This window comes from Haemaphysalis longicornis, unplaced genomic scaffold (assembly GCF_048455015.1).
Source record: "Haemaphysalis longicornis isolate Haplotype H1 unplaced genomic scaffold, Haemaphysalis longicornis Haplotype H1 scaffold_13, whole genome shotgun sequence".
In the NCBI taxonomy this organism is placed as follows: domain Eukaryota; kingdom Metazoa; phylum Arthropoda; class Arachnida; order Ixodida; family Ixodidae; genus Haemaphysalis; species Haemaphysalis longicornis.
In genome coordinates this window covers 46,828,490-46,845,035 of record NW_027526233.1, presented here as the reverse complement: position 1 = coordinate 46,845,035, position 16,546 = coordinate 46,828,490, and positions in this window count along the sequence as shown.

Below are 16,546 nucleotides of genomic sequence, written 5' to 3'. Positions count from 1 at the left end.
AGTTTAAGTGGGGTGGTAGCGTGTGACTTCACAGTCACACCTTGAGGAGTTAACATCGCCTTCCGCCATCCTTACCGGCACCCGTGCTTCGAGAATTGGTTTCGGCGTCGAAGGTGTGTCGGCTATGGAACTTGTCTAGCTTGCTTGCAAACGAATAAGAGCGTGGGTGATGCTCAAAACATATATCCGCAGAATCGTACCATCCGAGTGGTTAACTAGCATGACGAAGACAGCATGGAGTCAGGGTGGTTTATTAAAGACGGTTGTCTTTCTTGAGCTAGTTAAACCCAGAACTTTTGGTCTGTCCCTATGTCTGTTTGTGTTTGTATCTGTCTCTCTTTCTGTGACTCGATTCAGCAGCGCGGTCAAAGTAATATGCATATTGCGCATTAGTCTTATATACTGACAGGCAAAAGTAAACGTCTAAGCCCGGTTTATATCTTCATACTTGTCACCTTTGTTGAACAAAAACAAGACATTACGCAAATATAAGAAAAGAAATTAGTACACAAGGGATATGTACAGTGTTTCTTTATTAAATATTTATGGATGCTGGGGTTTTTGATAGAAAATGATATTCTACATCTACTGCGGAAAACCACCGCCTGCTGTTGCCCGCGCCACCTCCTGGCGGCATATGAGAAATCACGCGACAACAGCAACAAAAGGTTCCACTACCTAGGTTCCACGTTATGCTTTGAACGCACCTGGAGCACGGCAACGCGGTTCTATAAACCTTGAAGTCAGCCGCCCCGATTCACGCGCGTCTACGCCGTATTGCAGCGCTGGCATCGAGGAACCCGGCCTGTAGCAGTGGAACGCGGTAAATTCAAATCGCCTTGACCAAACCTTTAGTGTGTTTTCCTTGGGGTGAGCGCGACGGAACAGGAACGGCATGAGAGGTAAGTGGGAAAGCAAAGGGGGGCATTTCCTTGGCAAATATCTACAAAGACTATCGTCTTTTTACGACAGTTGCAACGAAAGGAGCAGATACGCGGCGAATTTTTATGGTTCGCGACATTGAATTTGCACTTAGCGTGAAGATATTGCCTACTACTCTGTCTATGAGCCTACTGTCTATACCGGTACTTTGTCCGGAATCATTAGCTGCAGAAGGCTGTACGGAATGGGCTTGCCGAAACTAAAGGCGGGCGGCTCACGCGGCAAATATCAGCGCCGTAAGTGTAGCGGTTATCGCCAAGGAGATGGCAGCTGAGAAATTCTCAGTACTTGCTGTTTATCCTCCCGCATAATGGCCCTGCCACATGGAAACGAAATCACGTGTCGCGCGAGCGTCGGTGTCGTTCGGCGGAACCTCGCGGACACGAAGGAGGGGACGAGTAACCGCATTATACAGGTGAAGTGCCGCCTTAGCCTATGTGTCGACCTCGTTTCTGTACACGTTTGTATTAAGTCTGTGGTCCTGGTCAAGTTATTTGTCATCGTTTAAGAGTAGTTATGTTTTCCTGTTTATCTGCAGCTATCAGGTCTCTAGCATTACCATAAAAAAACACTTGTTCTAGCCTTAGCACAAACACCACATTACTATAAAATCCACATTAAAGGCTGATTAGGGTATCAAGGGAAGAAGTTCCACGAAGTGCGTTTGTGTTTTTAATTGCTGTAATTTGGTTGATATTTGAGACAATGACTTCAAATAAATTTCCCAGAATATCGAAATTGGCCGGCAAACATACATAGCAATGCATCTTTATCCATTGCTAAGTATGTTTTGTCAGCCAATTTTTGAAATGCTGCGAAATGTATTCGAAGTAATCGCCGTCGAATCTCAACAAAAAAACCAGCATTAAAGACAATCACTTCTCCAGTCATCTTTAGAGGAACCATGCATATTGTTGGAGCAACAATGATAGGTGGAGGGAGAGAGATTGTTCAATATCCTGAAATATTTATCAAAAGGATTTGCACGAAGCGCGTTTTTGTTCATAATGCTGTAATTGTTTTGTTGAGATTCGACGGCGATTACTTCGAATACATTTCGCAGAATTTCAAAATTGGCCGGCAAGCATACATAGCAATGCATCCTTATGAATTGCTAACTACGTTTTGCCAGCCTATTTTTTAAATGCTCCAAAATGTATTCGAATCCATGACTGGTCCTGGCCTAGAGAAAATTTGTGGGAAGCTTATAAAACTATTTGTCTATCCATCCTTCCGGTTTTAAGCCTCGTTTTTGTCTTTAGAACCTTTTCTTCCCGAGGGTGCTTACAATGGCTAAAATTTTTCAGGCCTTGCAAAAGTACGATCTGACGCCAAACAGAAAATTATCCACCGCCTTTTGTGACTCCGTTAATGGACAAAGTGTCGGAAATGTCCATGGAAAGAAGTTAGCTGAACTACTATGTGAAGTTTATTGTGCGAACTCCGAGGGAATTTGCCTTTCAACCTGACCTTTTAACAGATAAAGCTTTGTCATGTTGTGTAATAACAATAAATTATTCAATGCCAAAAAACATTATGCTGATTAGGGATTCGTTGACTTATGTAAAGGTTTCGATAGCATTGATCACAACATCCTTTTCACTAAACTTGAGTTTTATGGAATAACCAGACCAGAACTTCCGCTGTTAAAAACTTCTTTTCTGAGAGACAACAATTTTTTTTCGCCAACAGCAGTTTGTTAACAATGCTCATACTAACAAAATTGTATTCCGTTTCACGGCCAATTTCAATTGATAGATAGATTAATGACTTACCGCAGAGCCTTCAGCACTCAAAATGCATTCTACACGCCGATGATACCGTAATTTGTTAACGCAATAGTGATGAAGAAATATCAATTGCTGATTTGCAAAGTGGAACATTTTCTTTTGAAAATTGGTGTGCTAATAGACGGCAATTTATGAGCTCGACGAAATCGTCTGTAGTGGTTTTTCAGTCTCGAATAATAAACTTCACATAAATCCCTGTCGGCGTAGTGGTCACAATCCAATCCTACTGCATGCGCTACCAAATACCTTCTTAGGTGTAGTACAGACCCTGCATTAAGATTTTAATGTCATACCGTCAAACTTGAATGTAACAAATTTGACAAAAGTTCGCTATTTCTTGTTACATCCAGGTTTTTGTTATATGCAGGTTTTGAGTTGGGGCTAGTGGGAATTAAGCAGAAACGAAGAAAAATTTTGTACATCAGTGAAGGTGAACTCACACTTATTGGATTTATTTCCCAGAGAAAAACTGCGTGTGCTGCGCTTCTTGCTTTAGCACGAGCTTACGCACTACACGGCTCTACAAAGAAGCAAGGTCATTAATGATTGATTGATTGCAGGGTTTAACGCGCCGACTCAACGCAGGTGATCAGGCGCGCCGTAGTGGAGGGCTCCGGATTAATTTTGACTAAAGAAGCAAGGTCACTTAACCCGTCGTAATAAACGTAACTTAAGTATGCTTTTTGCCTTTTGACACTTTTCGGCGCCTTAACGTGTTTAGAGAACTATACTAATGCTGCAAGGGCATCTTTTTGCGAACTTGATGCTCCTTACCACACTCAAGATTGTTGAAGGGGGCCACGTGGGATACTATACCAGACAGCAACATTCTTCTTTCTCGCCAGTGGATACGGCATTTTGTGGCTTTTCTTGAAATGATAACTTTTCGTTTTCTAGCAGAAGCACTCATCACCGACGAACCGATACAACAAATAGAAATAAAGACGCGCGACTACACGCCGACAGGACTACCTGGCGCCTCAAGACTTGCCTGGAACCGGAACTGCGCTTACACCTGGAAACGCACGGTTGTACACTATCAGGCTCGAGATCTTACCCTCTCAGTTGGAGTGGCGCCCGACCCATCCGACGGGGCAACGTCATCCAGAGACAGTCTTCTTAACGATACCGATATTACGGAACATTACCGCCTCTGCCTCCGAAAGCTAGCACCCCCGCACCCGGAACTCAAAACAGCCCAAGAGCAAGACTGGAGGCTCATACAGTCAAACCCGGCTATAACGAACCCGGATAGAGCGAATTATGCTATATATCGAACAAAAATAATTAAGTTACGGACATACATGGGAAACATATTCCTTATAACGAAGTTCACATCCGATATATCGAACTCCGCGTGCGTAGAATGGCCGCGCCGAAATGCATGGTCTCGGAGCGGCGATTGAGATGTGGATTGGCAGCGACCACGGAGAAAGCCGTGACTGAGACGTTCCGCCTCGAAGGGAGCGACGTGATGCCCGACACTTTCCGTAACGGTTTCGGACGCGTGGGACTCACGACGGAATCCTCCCAGTCACCGAGTCCGGTTCAAAACAGCAGCATTGGTGAACTGTGGAAAGAGCTCGCCAATGTTCACGATGATGTCGGGAGTGAAAGCCGTCCGACGCTTATAATGAAGCGCTTTCGGCAGTCAATGTTCTCCGCCAATGCTTCTTCGATTTTGAAGGACGCGGACTAGAACAGGTGCAAACAATGTTTCGTGTAGAGAATGCTATGCTAGTTGAAGCCACCAAAACGAAATTGAAAACAAAAATCACCGCTTTTTTTGCAAAGTAGGCAATTGGGGCAGGAAGTAGCTTTATTACTTGCAATAGATGGATTATTTTGGGTATGGTAATGGCTACTTTACTCTGCTCGTTTCGGCATGCGGGAATGGTGGAGTTGGGGATTGGGGGGGAGGTGGCGCTCCCGCGAGTTTTGAACTCGTAACAATAAGCTCGTTATAGGCGGGTTTGGCTATATCGAACTACTGGTTACATCGAACAATTCGCGGTGCATATTGCAGTTCGCTATGAACGGGTTTGACTGTACAAACAAACACATACCCACACCCAACCCGCCTGCACCTAATCCACCCAACACAAGTCCCATCCCCGAACTGCACCCTCTGCACAGCCCTAGCCACCCTACCCCACATTCTGTGGGCCTGCTCCCGAAACCCCTATCCCCGAATAACCACAGCTGAGCACTGGAGAGAAGCACTGGCATCACACGACAGGAAGGTACAGATCTCCCTGATCGCAAGGGCCGCCTCTGTCGTCGTTGGACTTATAACAACGACCACTAACTTCTCACACTAAAGACAAGCTCAGTTTAATAAAGTTTTCTCTCTCTCTCTCTCTCTCTCTCTCTTTCTCTCTGCGGTGCAGGCGAAAAAAAACGTTGAGGTGGTTACTCCTGCTAGCTGGTGTGCTGTCACGGTCAGAGGTCGGCGGACTCAGACATGAGTCAACTCACTCAGACTCATTTGAACTGAAACTCGCGCGTGAGTTTCAGTTTGAGTGAGCGCGAGGCTAGGTGGCGTGGTGAGTTTGAGTTGGGTGAGTTTGAGACTTGGGAGCCCTTGTGATTTTAAGCCCGACTGTGTTTGTGTAAGCCTGAGTCCGAGTGAGTTCTGAATTTATTTTAACTTTGAGTACATTTTGAGTCTTGAGTACATTTTGAGTTTCGAGTTCATTTTGAGTTTTGAGTCCATTTTGAGTTTGAGTCAATTTTCAGTTTGAGTCTATTCTCAGTTTAAGTACATTTTGGGGCCTGAGTACATTTAAAATTTTGAGCCCATTTTGAGTTGTGAGTACATATTAGTGCTGACTTCATTTCGGGTCTCGAGTATATTTTGAGTTTTGAGTCTATTTTGAGTTCTGTGTACATATGAGCATCTTAAGAGGTAGCTATGGTTGGCTGAGTTTCATGTGTCTTTCTGGGCTCGCAAGTCAGGTTACCTGCGTGTACGGCAGCATTCGCGATCTGCATGATCGGTTGGTGGAGAAATGGTGGGGTAGGAGGGGGGGTCTTAGGGTGGGGTAGGGGGTGCCCTGCCGGCGTCGCAGTCTGGATCTTCAAACACCTGAGGAGAAGAATCCCGCTGTTTGACCCGCCTACGAAAACTAAAATATCATTGTTTACCTCAGGACTAGATCCATCACTTGCGGCCTCGTGGCATTCCTCACAAACGGGAAGGAACGCTGCGGTGGCTCACGAGGGGCGCACCCTGTTTTTCCTTCTGTGTTATGCTGACATAAAAAGGGGAATATTGTCGTAAACAGAATTTTCGTACCTTTGTTAATTTACTTGTAGAATATTTTGTACCCTCTTTCAACTGTGTGTTAATTAAACGAACGCATCATTTACTGACCGTTTTGCAAAAGCAAGCAATACTACAGTACGACCACATGCATCAAATTTGAATAGAGGGGACATGTACAGTTGCTTTATCGGGTCGTTTTTGCACAAAGAGGAGCCCCGGACAATGTCTTTTTACTTTGTAGCTAGGCCCATTTAGAAAGTGACCTTTGGTCTAACCTACAGCGAGGACCATTTGTTCTTGGAACATAAGTTCTGGCGCCCTTCGTTCTGGGACAATTTGTTCCAGAACCGTTTTGCTAGTAGGGTTTGGCCGCTGACGCGCCTGTTTAAGTGCAGAGCACTTTAAGCGCCCGACTTGTCTTCGTAGCTCGCTAGCTGGACCCTACTGGAGCGACATGGCGTTCCGTTGTCGCGGCATATAACCCAGAGGCTTCGAAAACCAAGGGGTTTATATAGTCATAAGCATTCGAAAATCGTGAACCGCTGGCGCTTGTCATACATCTCCCCGTTGTTTAGCGCGTTGTTTAGAGCGCATATTTTTTTTTCCTTTGCGTAATTTTGTTACCGCAGTATAATTGCGATACTTTTATTGCTTTTGGAGCTTTAAAGCATGCATATTGCTGTCTGCTGCTTAGCGTTAGAATTTGGCTGACGGACTTGCCAAGCTGCTTCTATGCAGCTTTTATGGTCGGCCATGCGATATACAAACGGCAAAATAAAATAAAAGGTACCTAACCCCCCTCCCCCCAAAACTAAAGAAAACTGTAGGTACAGCCGGTAAAACGCTTGTTTATAACAGCGATTTCAATTTGAACTAGCTACATCCAAAAACTGCCGAAACATACTCGTTCCAAACATGTCGGAGGCAAAAGCGAAGGGCCAAGACTTCAGAATTCCGCAGTAGTTTTATTCAAATCCCGCTCCAGTAGGGCACGATAGGGCTGAGAGTACGAACGCTGTGTTATAGACAAGCCTTTTACCGGCTGTACATTTGAGGCAAAATATGCGTAATTTAGCGGCATCGCCTGCGTCCATTTAGTTAGGAACGCTCACTGGGTTGGTTGTTAAGATAGTAAGCGAAAAAAAGTGGCAGGCCCAAGCCGGCACGTGCGGGAGGAAAAGTAAGCCCAAAAAGAACACAACTCCCGCTGGCGCAGATTCAGGCAGCGGGCGCGAGAGGGAAATTTTAATTGCATTGGCTGGTAGCAGTGAGTGGATAACGGCTCTGGAGCCCATTATAGCGAATCACTTCTCTGCACTTCCGACAGCTTTTGCATTGAGTGAAACGTGTTTAATTTTTTTGATAAGCCCGTCGGCGCGATGCTCGCGGAGGCCGTGCAGCAGGTGACGGATGTTTGCAGCCGCTCACTTCATCATAAGGCCGACCAGGGAGCGCAATTTTTATGTTGAAAATAAATCGGCGGCGGGTGGGGGCAGCGAACATGGTTATTATTTGCGTTCCAGAGCTCAAAGAATTCCTCAATACCGAATTCCTGCCACGAGCTAAGCATAGATCAAACCGGGAGAGAAATTAATAAAGCCTACAGAATTAGCGACTATGGGGAGGATGGCGTCAGCACGACCTCGGTAAGCCTGCTACCCACAGAGTTAACCGTCTTAGGGGGTCATTTTTAAAAAAACTTCGGTTTTCTTTTGGGGATTTCGTTAAATGTTGCCAACGCACCGTCTGTGTTGTTCCCCACTTCCATACTCCCACCCCTATTATTCTATTAAATGCAGAGCATTTCTTTAACTCACGATGTCACCCGTTCTAGTTGTACATTGTCGTCCGCACCCCTCCCCCTACACTATATAAAAAAATAATACTTACCGGCGCCTTGTTTCGATCCCACGACCCTGCGGGCGGAACGCAAGGTACATGGTGCTCTACCCACTGCGCCACAAAGCCGACACAGAATGGAGGGCTACGAACGCGCCTTATTTCCTTGACTCATTCAACTACGTCAAGAAGCTGCTGATACAACGCATTCACTACATGTGGGCGGAACGCGAGGTACATGGTGCTCTTCCCACTGCGCCACAATAATCATACCCACCAGCTAATAAATGATGTCATACCCACCTGCTAATAAATGATGTCACGTGACCACGTATTACGTCTCCTCAATTAATCACAATACAACAACCAACAGCAACAAGTGCAACAACATTAACGTAAGGGAAAATACTTAACGTCGTGCGCCCCCGGAAATGCTCTGCATTTGATCGTGCCCTTCGCGAGGGGGATGTTGTTTATTGTTTATTGTTTATTGACAAAAACGATGTTCAATAGCGGTCTGTCTTGGTGCCAAGGCAAGAGGCGGCATTGAAAGCCACCTGACTGGGCCTTCGACACCAGACAGTACACGCAGCAGACAACATGAGCGCGACATACTTCAAACCAGTGTTTAGTTTCCTGCCGCAGCAAGAACCAGGCGGCCTCCTGCGCAGTTTGTGGCTCATATCCACTAGGGGGATTGGCCAGGATCGTTTCACTTACTACATGCCGGCTACGGCAGGGTTTGACTCGAACTTTTTTTAGTGGTTTTATTCTTTTGGGGTCTGCATTAATGCTTTTATTTTTTTACCTCTGGTTTTAGCTTTGACAAGTGTTCATTTTAAAAGATGTGTGTAGTATCTAGGTCAGATATGTTTTAGGTATCTGTAAAATCTTCAAAAACGCACTCTCTCTATTGTTCATTACTTCGCGATCGATTCTCCCACCCCTGTTATTAATGTGGTTTTATGACCTTTTGGCTCTGATTTTATTCTTTAACCTTTGATTGTAATTTCGACAGGTGTTGATTTTAGAAGACGAGCATACTCTCTAAGTTGGATCTATTATCTGGTGTGTACTTTTTCCTTACCTCGTTTTATCGAATTGTTTAATTTGTTGTATTTGGCGTGTGCGTCCTGTTACGTCGAATTCGTTCGTGCGGATGTTGATGGCAGTACGTATTATACAGGTGGGAGGTATATATGTCTGTTTTGTTTCATGCAACATAAAGTTCGAAGTTGCGCTCTTCGTGTCCCCTCTGTCTTCATTCGCGTCTTTTGCGCAAACTTATTCCTTCGTTTAGTATTAAACAGTTTGTCGTGTGCTCATCCCAAATATATATTTCTTCTTCCAGCACTAATTTGGTAGCATGTTCGTAAAATCTAAGCCACATTGTCTTGGCCGCGCTAGTGATCAATTTCCTGGGTAAGATATCGACAAGCGTGACTGGTGTGCTGTCAGGTATGAGTGCTCAGCTAAATTGTGTAAGTATATTTACATTACACTGCATTGCCATGCGAAGGTCATCTGATGAAACGGTGCTTGCGGAGACAAAGTACATTTCAGGGCAGTGGAATTACAATCAGCGTCACGCATATGCCGGTTTCCTGACGGTAGTGCGTTACACCCTGGCACTTCTACAGATGGAGGATACCCCGCCAAGATAACAGTCGGAACAATTACTCTCGCACGTACACCTCATTTGCAATCACGGTAATTTCTGCACACAAATATTCATTTCCAGCACATATAGGCGAAAAATATCAGCCGTAAACGTGGCCAAAAGATAGCGGAGGCAGTGAGAAGTGGGCCGGAGTGTCCCGAGGATGCGATCTTTCAGTGGCGCCCCTACAGGCCGCGCTCATGGTCGCAGAAACGTAATTACAAGAAGGTGTCTACGGTACCGTACTCACAGGGCAGGGCTACGTCACAGTTTGTTCCGACCGGTCGTCTCAGAAGGAGGTATCCCATTCCTTCTGCCTCCGGATCAAAAATTTGTCTACGTTCCGGGCCAATGAGATGTTGGGTGGGTTTTATTAAAAATGTGGAATGCCTCTTTCATAGGAATCGGTAAAACATGAAAGTTAATTGTGAGTTCACAGGATAATTTTAATGTTTATTGTGCATCGATATGAACTTGCACATCACTATTCATATTTCGTCGATGTGGCACCGTTAGACGCATCAACATTAGACACTAGATTACACAGCCCGTGGCGTTGCGTAGATTTGATTGAAACCCCAGGCGCTCGCAAACTGTGCGAACGAGACCGACGGGTTGTCAGCGAATGTTTTGGTGAAGTCCGCTGCAGCGAAACGTCCGCTATTCGGTGAAGTCTGATGCACGGTCCGCTAAGCAAAAGGAGCATGATTTGCGGGTCGGCAGCAGTCTTGCGGGCGTGCTCGGCGAACGACGTCCTGCTGGCGGGTCGTTTCGGCAAAGGTGTGAGCACATTGGTCCTCCTCCGAGCATGTACGCCACATAGAGTTTCTTACAATATACACTAGAGAGGAATCTGTCGCTAGCGTCTATGCGGCTCACGTCAAGCCCGTCTCTGTCGTCATGTGCCGCCATTATACATCGCGCTCGCCTTAGTTTCATCATTGGTTCGGATTGAAACGTTTTAGTGACCGAAAATTTAAACAAAGTGCCACAAAAACGAGAAGACTAGCGTGCAATTATGTATGTGTAAATTAAAAACAGGCTGTTTTAAACTAAGGAAAAAAGAAGTTAAAGTATATTTTCCAGGACGGTTGTGCCTGCTATTCCACAGGCCAATGTTGTAGTTACGAACAATGTTAATATTTTGGGTGGGGACACATTAGAGACTCTGATTTTATTACTTGTTACCATTATTTCAAATATTAAGTTGTTTGAAGAGTTTGGAAAGTTTTTTTTGAGCGTGCCTATGAAAAATTTGCCTTCGTGGTGAAGCGGTGCACCGACCGCCAGCTAGTTTAACAAGAAAAAGGAAAACGTGGCGTTCAACAGTCGTGCATGATGACAAGATAGGACGCATACAAGCGCCCGTATCTGTCGTATCCCCGTGGTCGTATCTTGTCTTCGTCGAAGTGCGGTTTGTTTCTTCTTTTCGTCGGCTACAAATTTCGCGGCGGCATATTAGCCGCTCAGTCATGCGTCCTTCCACTGCGGCATGAGCGACGTCAGGTGCGATCACGCATTGCCTGCTGTTTCATTGAACACGGCTGCCACAGAAACGGGAGGATTTCGGCTTCCTTGTAGCTCGTAAACGTATTAATGCATAGTGAAGAACGCAAATCCCCAAAACCGCTTAAGAATCTCATTGTCATGCCAAACCCAAGCAAAAAAGGAGGTCTTCCCATGAACCCCCACGACAACATGGCTTACCAGGTGCAGGTTCCTCTCTAGTATACTTACAAAGAAACTCTATGGTACGCCAGACGCTTGCTGAGCGGCGTTCTACATGGGCGGCGGACGGATGACCACAGCAGCTTCCGCTGCTATACGCTGCCCTATCGAGGCGCAAACTATCGGCGCTCATTAGCGTCATGATGCACTACTTCTCTTCACCTCTCCTAGACGCTAGCACCATCTGAATAGTGAGAGAGAGAAGGGCAACTATGGTACAACTATTCGGGCGTGACTTCATGGCTCAGTTTTATAGCGTTTCACACCTCGCGCTGCGGCCAGACTGATCGCGGGCTCGAATCCTAGCGCCGCCGCGCCAATGAAACATTTTGTGGTGCTGTCATTTCCGTGACCGATATGACGTCGGTAAGGTATGTGGACCCTGGCATCAAACACTTTCTTCTAAAACTTTATAAGTACGGAATTATATCGTTGTGATCGTTTATTACCGCATTCCGTCCTCATGCACTAATGCGTTTTTTTCTTCTTATCCTTAAATAGCTACTCACGATCAGTTATCTGTAAGAACCCCGACATAACCATTCTGCATTTATTCTTTAAATTATCTCGCACTCCATGATAATCTCGCACTCCATGATACTTGGGCTCAAAAGCAAATATCTGTAGCGAACGGATTGCTGTTATTTTATTTTTACAGCTATCACAGATAGCCTGAGGAAACACAAAATAACTGTTCTTCTACACTGGGTATTTCCAATCCCGAATATACATGAAAATCGCTTGCACTGTGAAATAGTCTGCCCAATTTCTCATTAGGACGCAGTAGTTGTTTCCCTGCCATTGTCAATTTCTAAACGTAATTTCGTTATCTCTCCTTCACTGAGCTTGCCCGGGGAAAGGATGATAACTTTATTATAGACACAATAGCTGACGCCTTTGAACTGTTAAATTGTTATCAATAATAACGATATTGTGGCATCACGTAACCCCTCTGAAAAACCGCTTAGACTAGTTGCAATGTTTTTCTCTCTAAAAATTGGCGCAGCTGTCACCAGTGGTAGAACGCTGGAGAATCAGCAGAGCTAGCGGCCCCTCTCCCTTCGTCGAAGACCCGGCTGTTGCATGACTGGCAGGCCCGGATCGTTCGGTACACAGTCTTCCACATCTGTACCAAAGAGGGCCGCGTTAGCACACGCTAGAACACGCAGCCAAGTCCCCAATGGAAACAATGCCGTGCGTCCGCAATGCGATGATATTTCAATCGGATAGACTACGCTTCCATTCCACGACGGACCCAAGTTTGATTCACACCAAGAGAAGAGTATTATTATTTACAATTGGAGGTATTCTCTTTGCGTTAGACAACTTACGGCGGGGTTAAACAGCTCCTTCTTTAAGAAAGACAAGTGTGAATGCCCCCTTATTGAACCGTGGCATTCTTCATTTATTATACGGCGTGCATACACAAAGGCGTTCAATAACCGCCAGAAGCCCACCAAGCATCACAAAAATCTATCAGACCAAATAGAACTTCAGAGAAAAGTAAAGGGCGGAAAACACTTCCTTCTCGGAGTACACCATAGTCGCTTACGGTGTAGTAATGATGGGAAATTTTGGGGGTCAACATTGCCCAAAGACATAGTATCATGCTTGTTTAAAATGCGCAATGAAACTATTACTGAATTAGTAAGACTTTCATGCGCGTTGAATACCTGTTTTTTAGATGCGAAGCATCTCTTGTTTGCGCGGACTGTCCCGCGTCCGTGCCCCGTCCGCAGCGCCTGTGATGATGATCGTGGCACGATGCCCTAGGGATTGGGCAACCAAAGGATCCATCACGGGATAGCTTCGTGTTTAACCACCGTCGTCATCTTCCCGTAGGGAAACCGCTGAAGAAGACGAAGGAGAAGAAGACTATGCTGCGAAGAGGACCGCGTGTACGTTGCTCTCAGGCGGTGCACCAACGCCAACAACCTTTACCTCACTAACGCTGATGGAGACTAGTGATTCTACCACAGAGACAACAACATTGACAAGAACATGATGGACGATTTTCGGCGCCTCGAGAACCACCGCTAACTCACCGTAACACAACAGTATTTGCGTGTCTTTGCAACCGGTGTGGACCCGGACGCGGAATTCCCTCTGGCACTACTAAACACCGGCTCACTCAACATAACGGCAACACAATGGATCCACACGGAACCACCATGATGCTTCGCATCCTCATCAGGGTTCCCAATGGAAGATGGTCTAATTTTTTTCTTGTTTACCTAGGCAACAGCCGATGTCCTCTGTCTTTTAATGGTAACCTTTCTTTAGCTATTGAGGATGTGCTTAATAAGGAAGGTCGCAAAGATCTAATTATAGACATTACCACAGGCAAACACAAAGAAAACATGCAACGGGTAACATTATTTACAGCGTAGTTTTGACCGCGAGTAGCCCCAGACTGTGCTTTCCGCATTAAAATCGCATATTGACTGATTCCCATGACGTCACGCAAGAGCTCCGGAAACCATATTCAGACCACCCTATAGCCAACATCATTACACTCTCTTTTCAAGATCTTTCGCGAAATGGTGTTACAATACGCGTGGCGTGGGCACAAGGTCACACGGATTTCCATTCGGGGAACCAAGCAGCACACGATACTTGCCAGGGAGAGTGCGTCATTACCTCCCTCCCCTTCTGCCGCCGTGCCTTGCATGAACCCACGCCTGGAACTGGATGCTAGGCGTGTTCAACGCAAGAATACCCTATTACGTCAAACTCCTAAAGGATATCTGCCACAGAGCCTTCAAATACCCAGGGTTGCCGAGATATTTATCAATAAAAACATCGCCAACAGTGCCTACACGCCCTCTGTTACCAGGAAATGGTACCATCCGAATGGGCACCCACCCCCGTATTGTCCTTATTGCCAAGTGAACGTAACCTCTGACCTTCGCCACCTCACGTTTGCTGTGCAGCCATTTCGCGCTCCAAAGACAGTACTTGTTCCGTCACGTCCCTCCAGACACGGCCACTCTGCACCCTCCAAATCACGACATCAATTTTCTGCAAGCACTAGGCAATTATGGTATACAGAGTGGCCTTGCGAGATTATTGTAGCCTGGGGGTGACTACCCATCCTGAGAAGAGCCTTATTAACATCATAGACGCGAAATGAGTGCTCAAAGAAGGTACATTCAATTGTGCGACGAAGACCTTTTGCTACACCCCATCCCTTCACTTCCCAGTCCCCCATGCACGGCCTCCGGGCCTCCCCTTTCCTCCAATAAAGGTTTGAATCAATCAATCGACAGCGTAGATTGTTGTATTACCTGTAAGTTCGGCCTTGCTGGAAAACCTACCAACAAAATGCCGAGCGCTCGTGAGCGCGCGCCGAGCGGCGACCGCGGAGCGTCCTCGCCACGCGCAGGTGCTCTAAGAAAAAAAATTCTGGGCATGTCCTTAGGCGACTCCTCAGAGCAGCAAAATTAGCAGTAATGAGCAGTGGGAGACCGTACTGCTCAGCTCAAACTCGGCGGATCAAGTCCCGGCCATCCAGTTAGCCGAATACGCTGCTAGGACCCAAGGGCTCCTGGCCGACGCCTAGGGTGGAGGTCTAGCTCTCCTCCACAAACTGGACAAATAAAAGTTATTTCTCTCTCTCTCTCTCTGTGCAGCGCTGTCGTCAAGCGCTACCGGGCAAGTTAAAAACCTCCAGCGCTAATGCTGCAGATAAACTGCTGCAGACCCCACTTGCGAGAGGTCACCACGGCCGTTGCATTCTCTTGAAACCTCTATTGATTAGTGGAGACATGGTTACGAATGTGCCAATTCTTTGCGAGGCGGCTTCCATATTCCTGGCACCGCTGCCTCGAGCCGATGACGAAAATATGGTGGAATCTGCAATGCTGAAGATGATTTTGTATCCACCCCTCACCGCGAAGAAGACGGCGACCTCTTCTATGCATATGACGACGATTACTAGCACCGCAAATATGCAAATAATCACTTATACTGAAACTTAACTATGTGTCTGGCAAGTCTCACATACAACAGCGTCGCTATTCAAGTCTCCCGCATGAATACAAGCTTCCGTGAATATTTTATAGCTTCCGTGTTTTTAGGAGCGCGCCCCTAAATACGTAACCATACTGCTGAAGGCATTACTCGAAACTAGTACAACCCCTCAGTAAAGGAAAGTAGCCATACTGTTGGCATTATACGCGCCCAACGACCGGCGAGTGGTTTCTTAGAGACCAATACCACTTAGCCCCAACCCGTATAAAATGCTTGACCACATCTTCTACATACACATTCGAGAATATCTGCCGACGACTGCGTCGAGGGAAAAGTCAACGGATGGTACCACCCTGCAGCGCGATTTCGAGGTCATTTCTTTATGATGTGATAACGCGCAGAGGCCCCATAACATTAAAAATGTAAAGTCATGCCATTTTTTTCGTAAACACAACCTAACCCAGCATCCGTATAACACTACACAAACTTCTATAGAGTGGATTAAAATACACAAATACGTAGGTGTGCATTTCATGTCATCCTTATCTCTGGTTGCACGTAATAACTCAGACGCTTCACATACCCATGGTGTTGCACGCCCAATTATTGAATCAGTATCTCCCGACATTAAAAACTATCGTAACTAACGTGCGTACTGCCGAAACTTTCGTATGCATCGCATTTTAGAGCGAAAGCTTCCATAGTGGGACCGATGGCGTCCTGTCAAGAAAATAATACATTTACCCATATGCCGATTGGCCGACCAAAAAGCTTTGACGAAGTCTCTGGACACACGGCACGTTCGTGAAAAGGGGCTTCAAATGTGTGAAAAGGTTACTTAGAAAATGCGAAAAAAAAACAGTTCTACATAAAATAATACACGCTGAGGGAGTGAATAACCAAATCGATTAGAACGTAAAAATAAGCACAGATTTCAATGTTTTACAACTGAAAAACTATGTGGTCATGATGCCCTTCAGACTTCCGTCTTGCACCGGTACGCGGAAAGTATTTCTGAGTATCTCAGCACCATTTTTAATGACTCTCTTAATGAAGCCTGCCTACAAATGCACTGGGTATTGGCAATGATTGTACCTGTATTCAAGATAGGAGATAAGTTGTTCCCTCCGCATTACAGGCCAATCTCTTTGATCAGCACATGCCGCAAATTAAGAACGCGTTATCGCTAGTCATATGTCTAGCTATTTGAAGCCAAGAATGTTTTGGCGAATATTAGCACGATTTCGAAAAAAAAATGTTTTCGTGGCCACACAACGACTATCTGTTATTCACAATTTTCCTTCCGCAATAAATGAGCAACAGCAAGTTGACACAATCTCCTTGGAT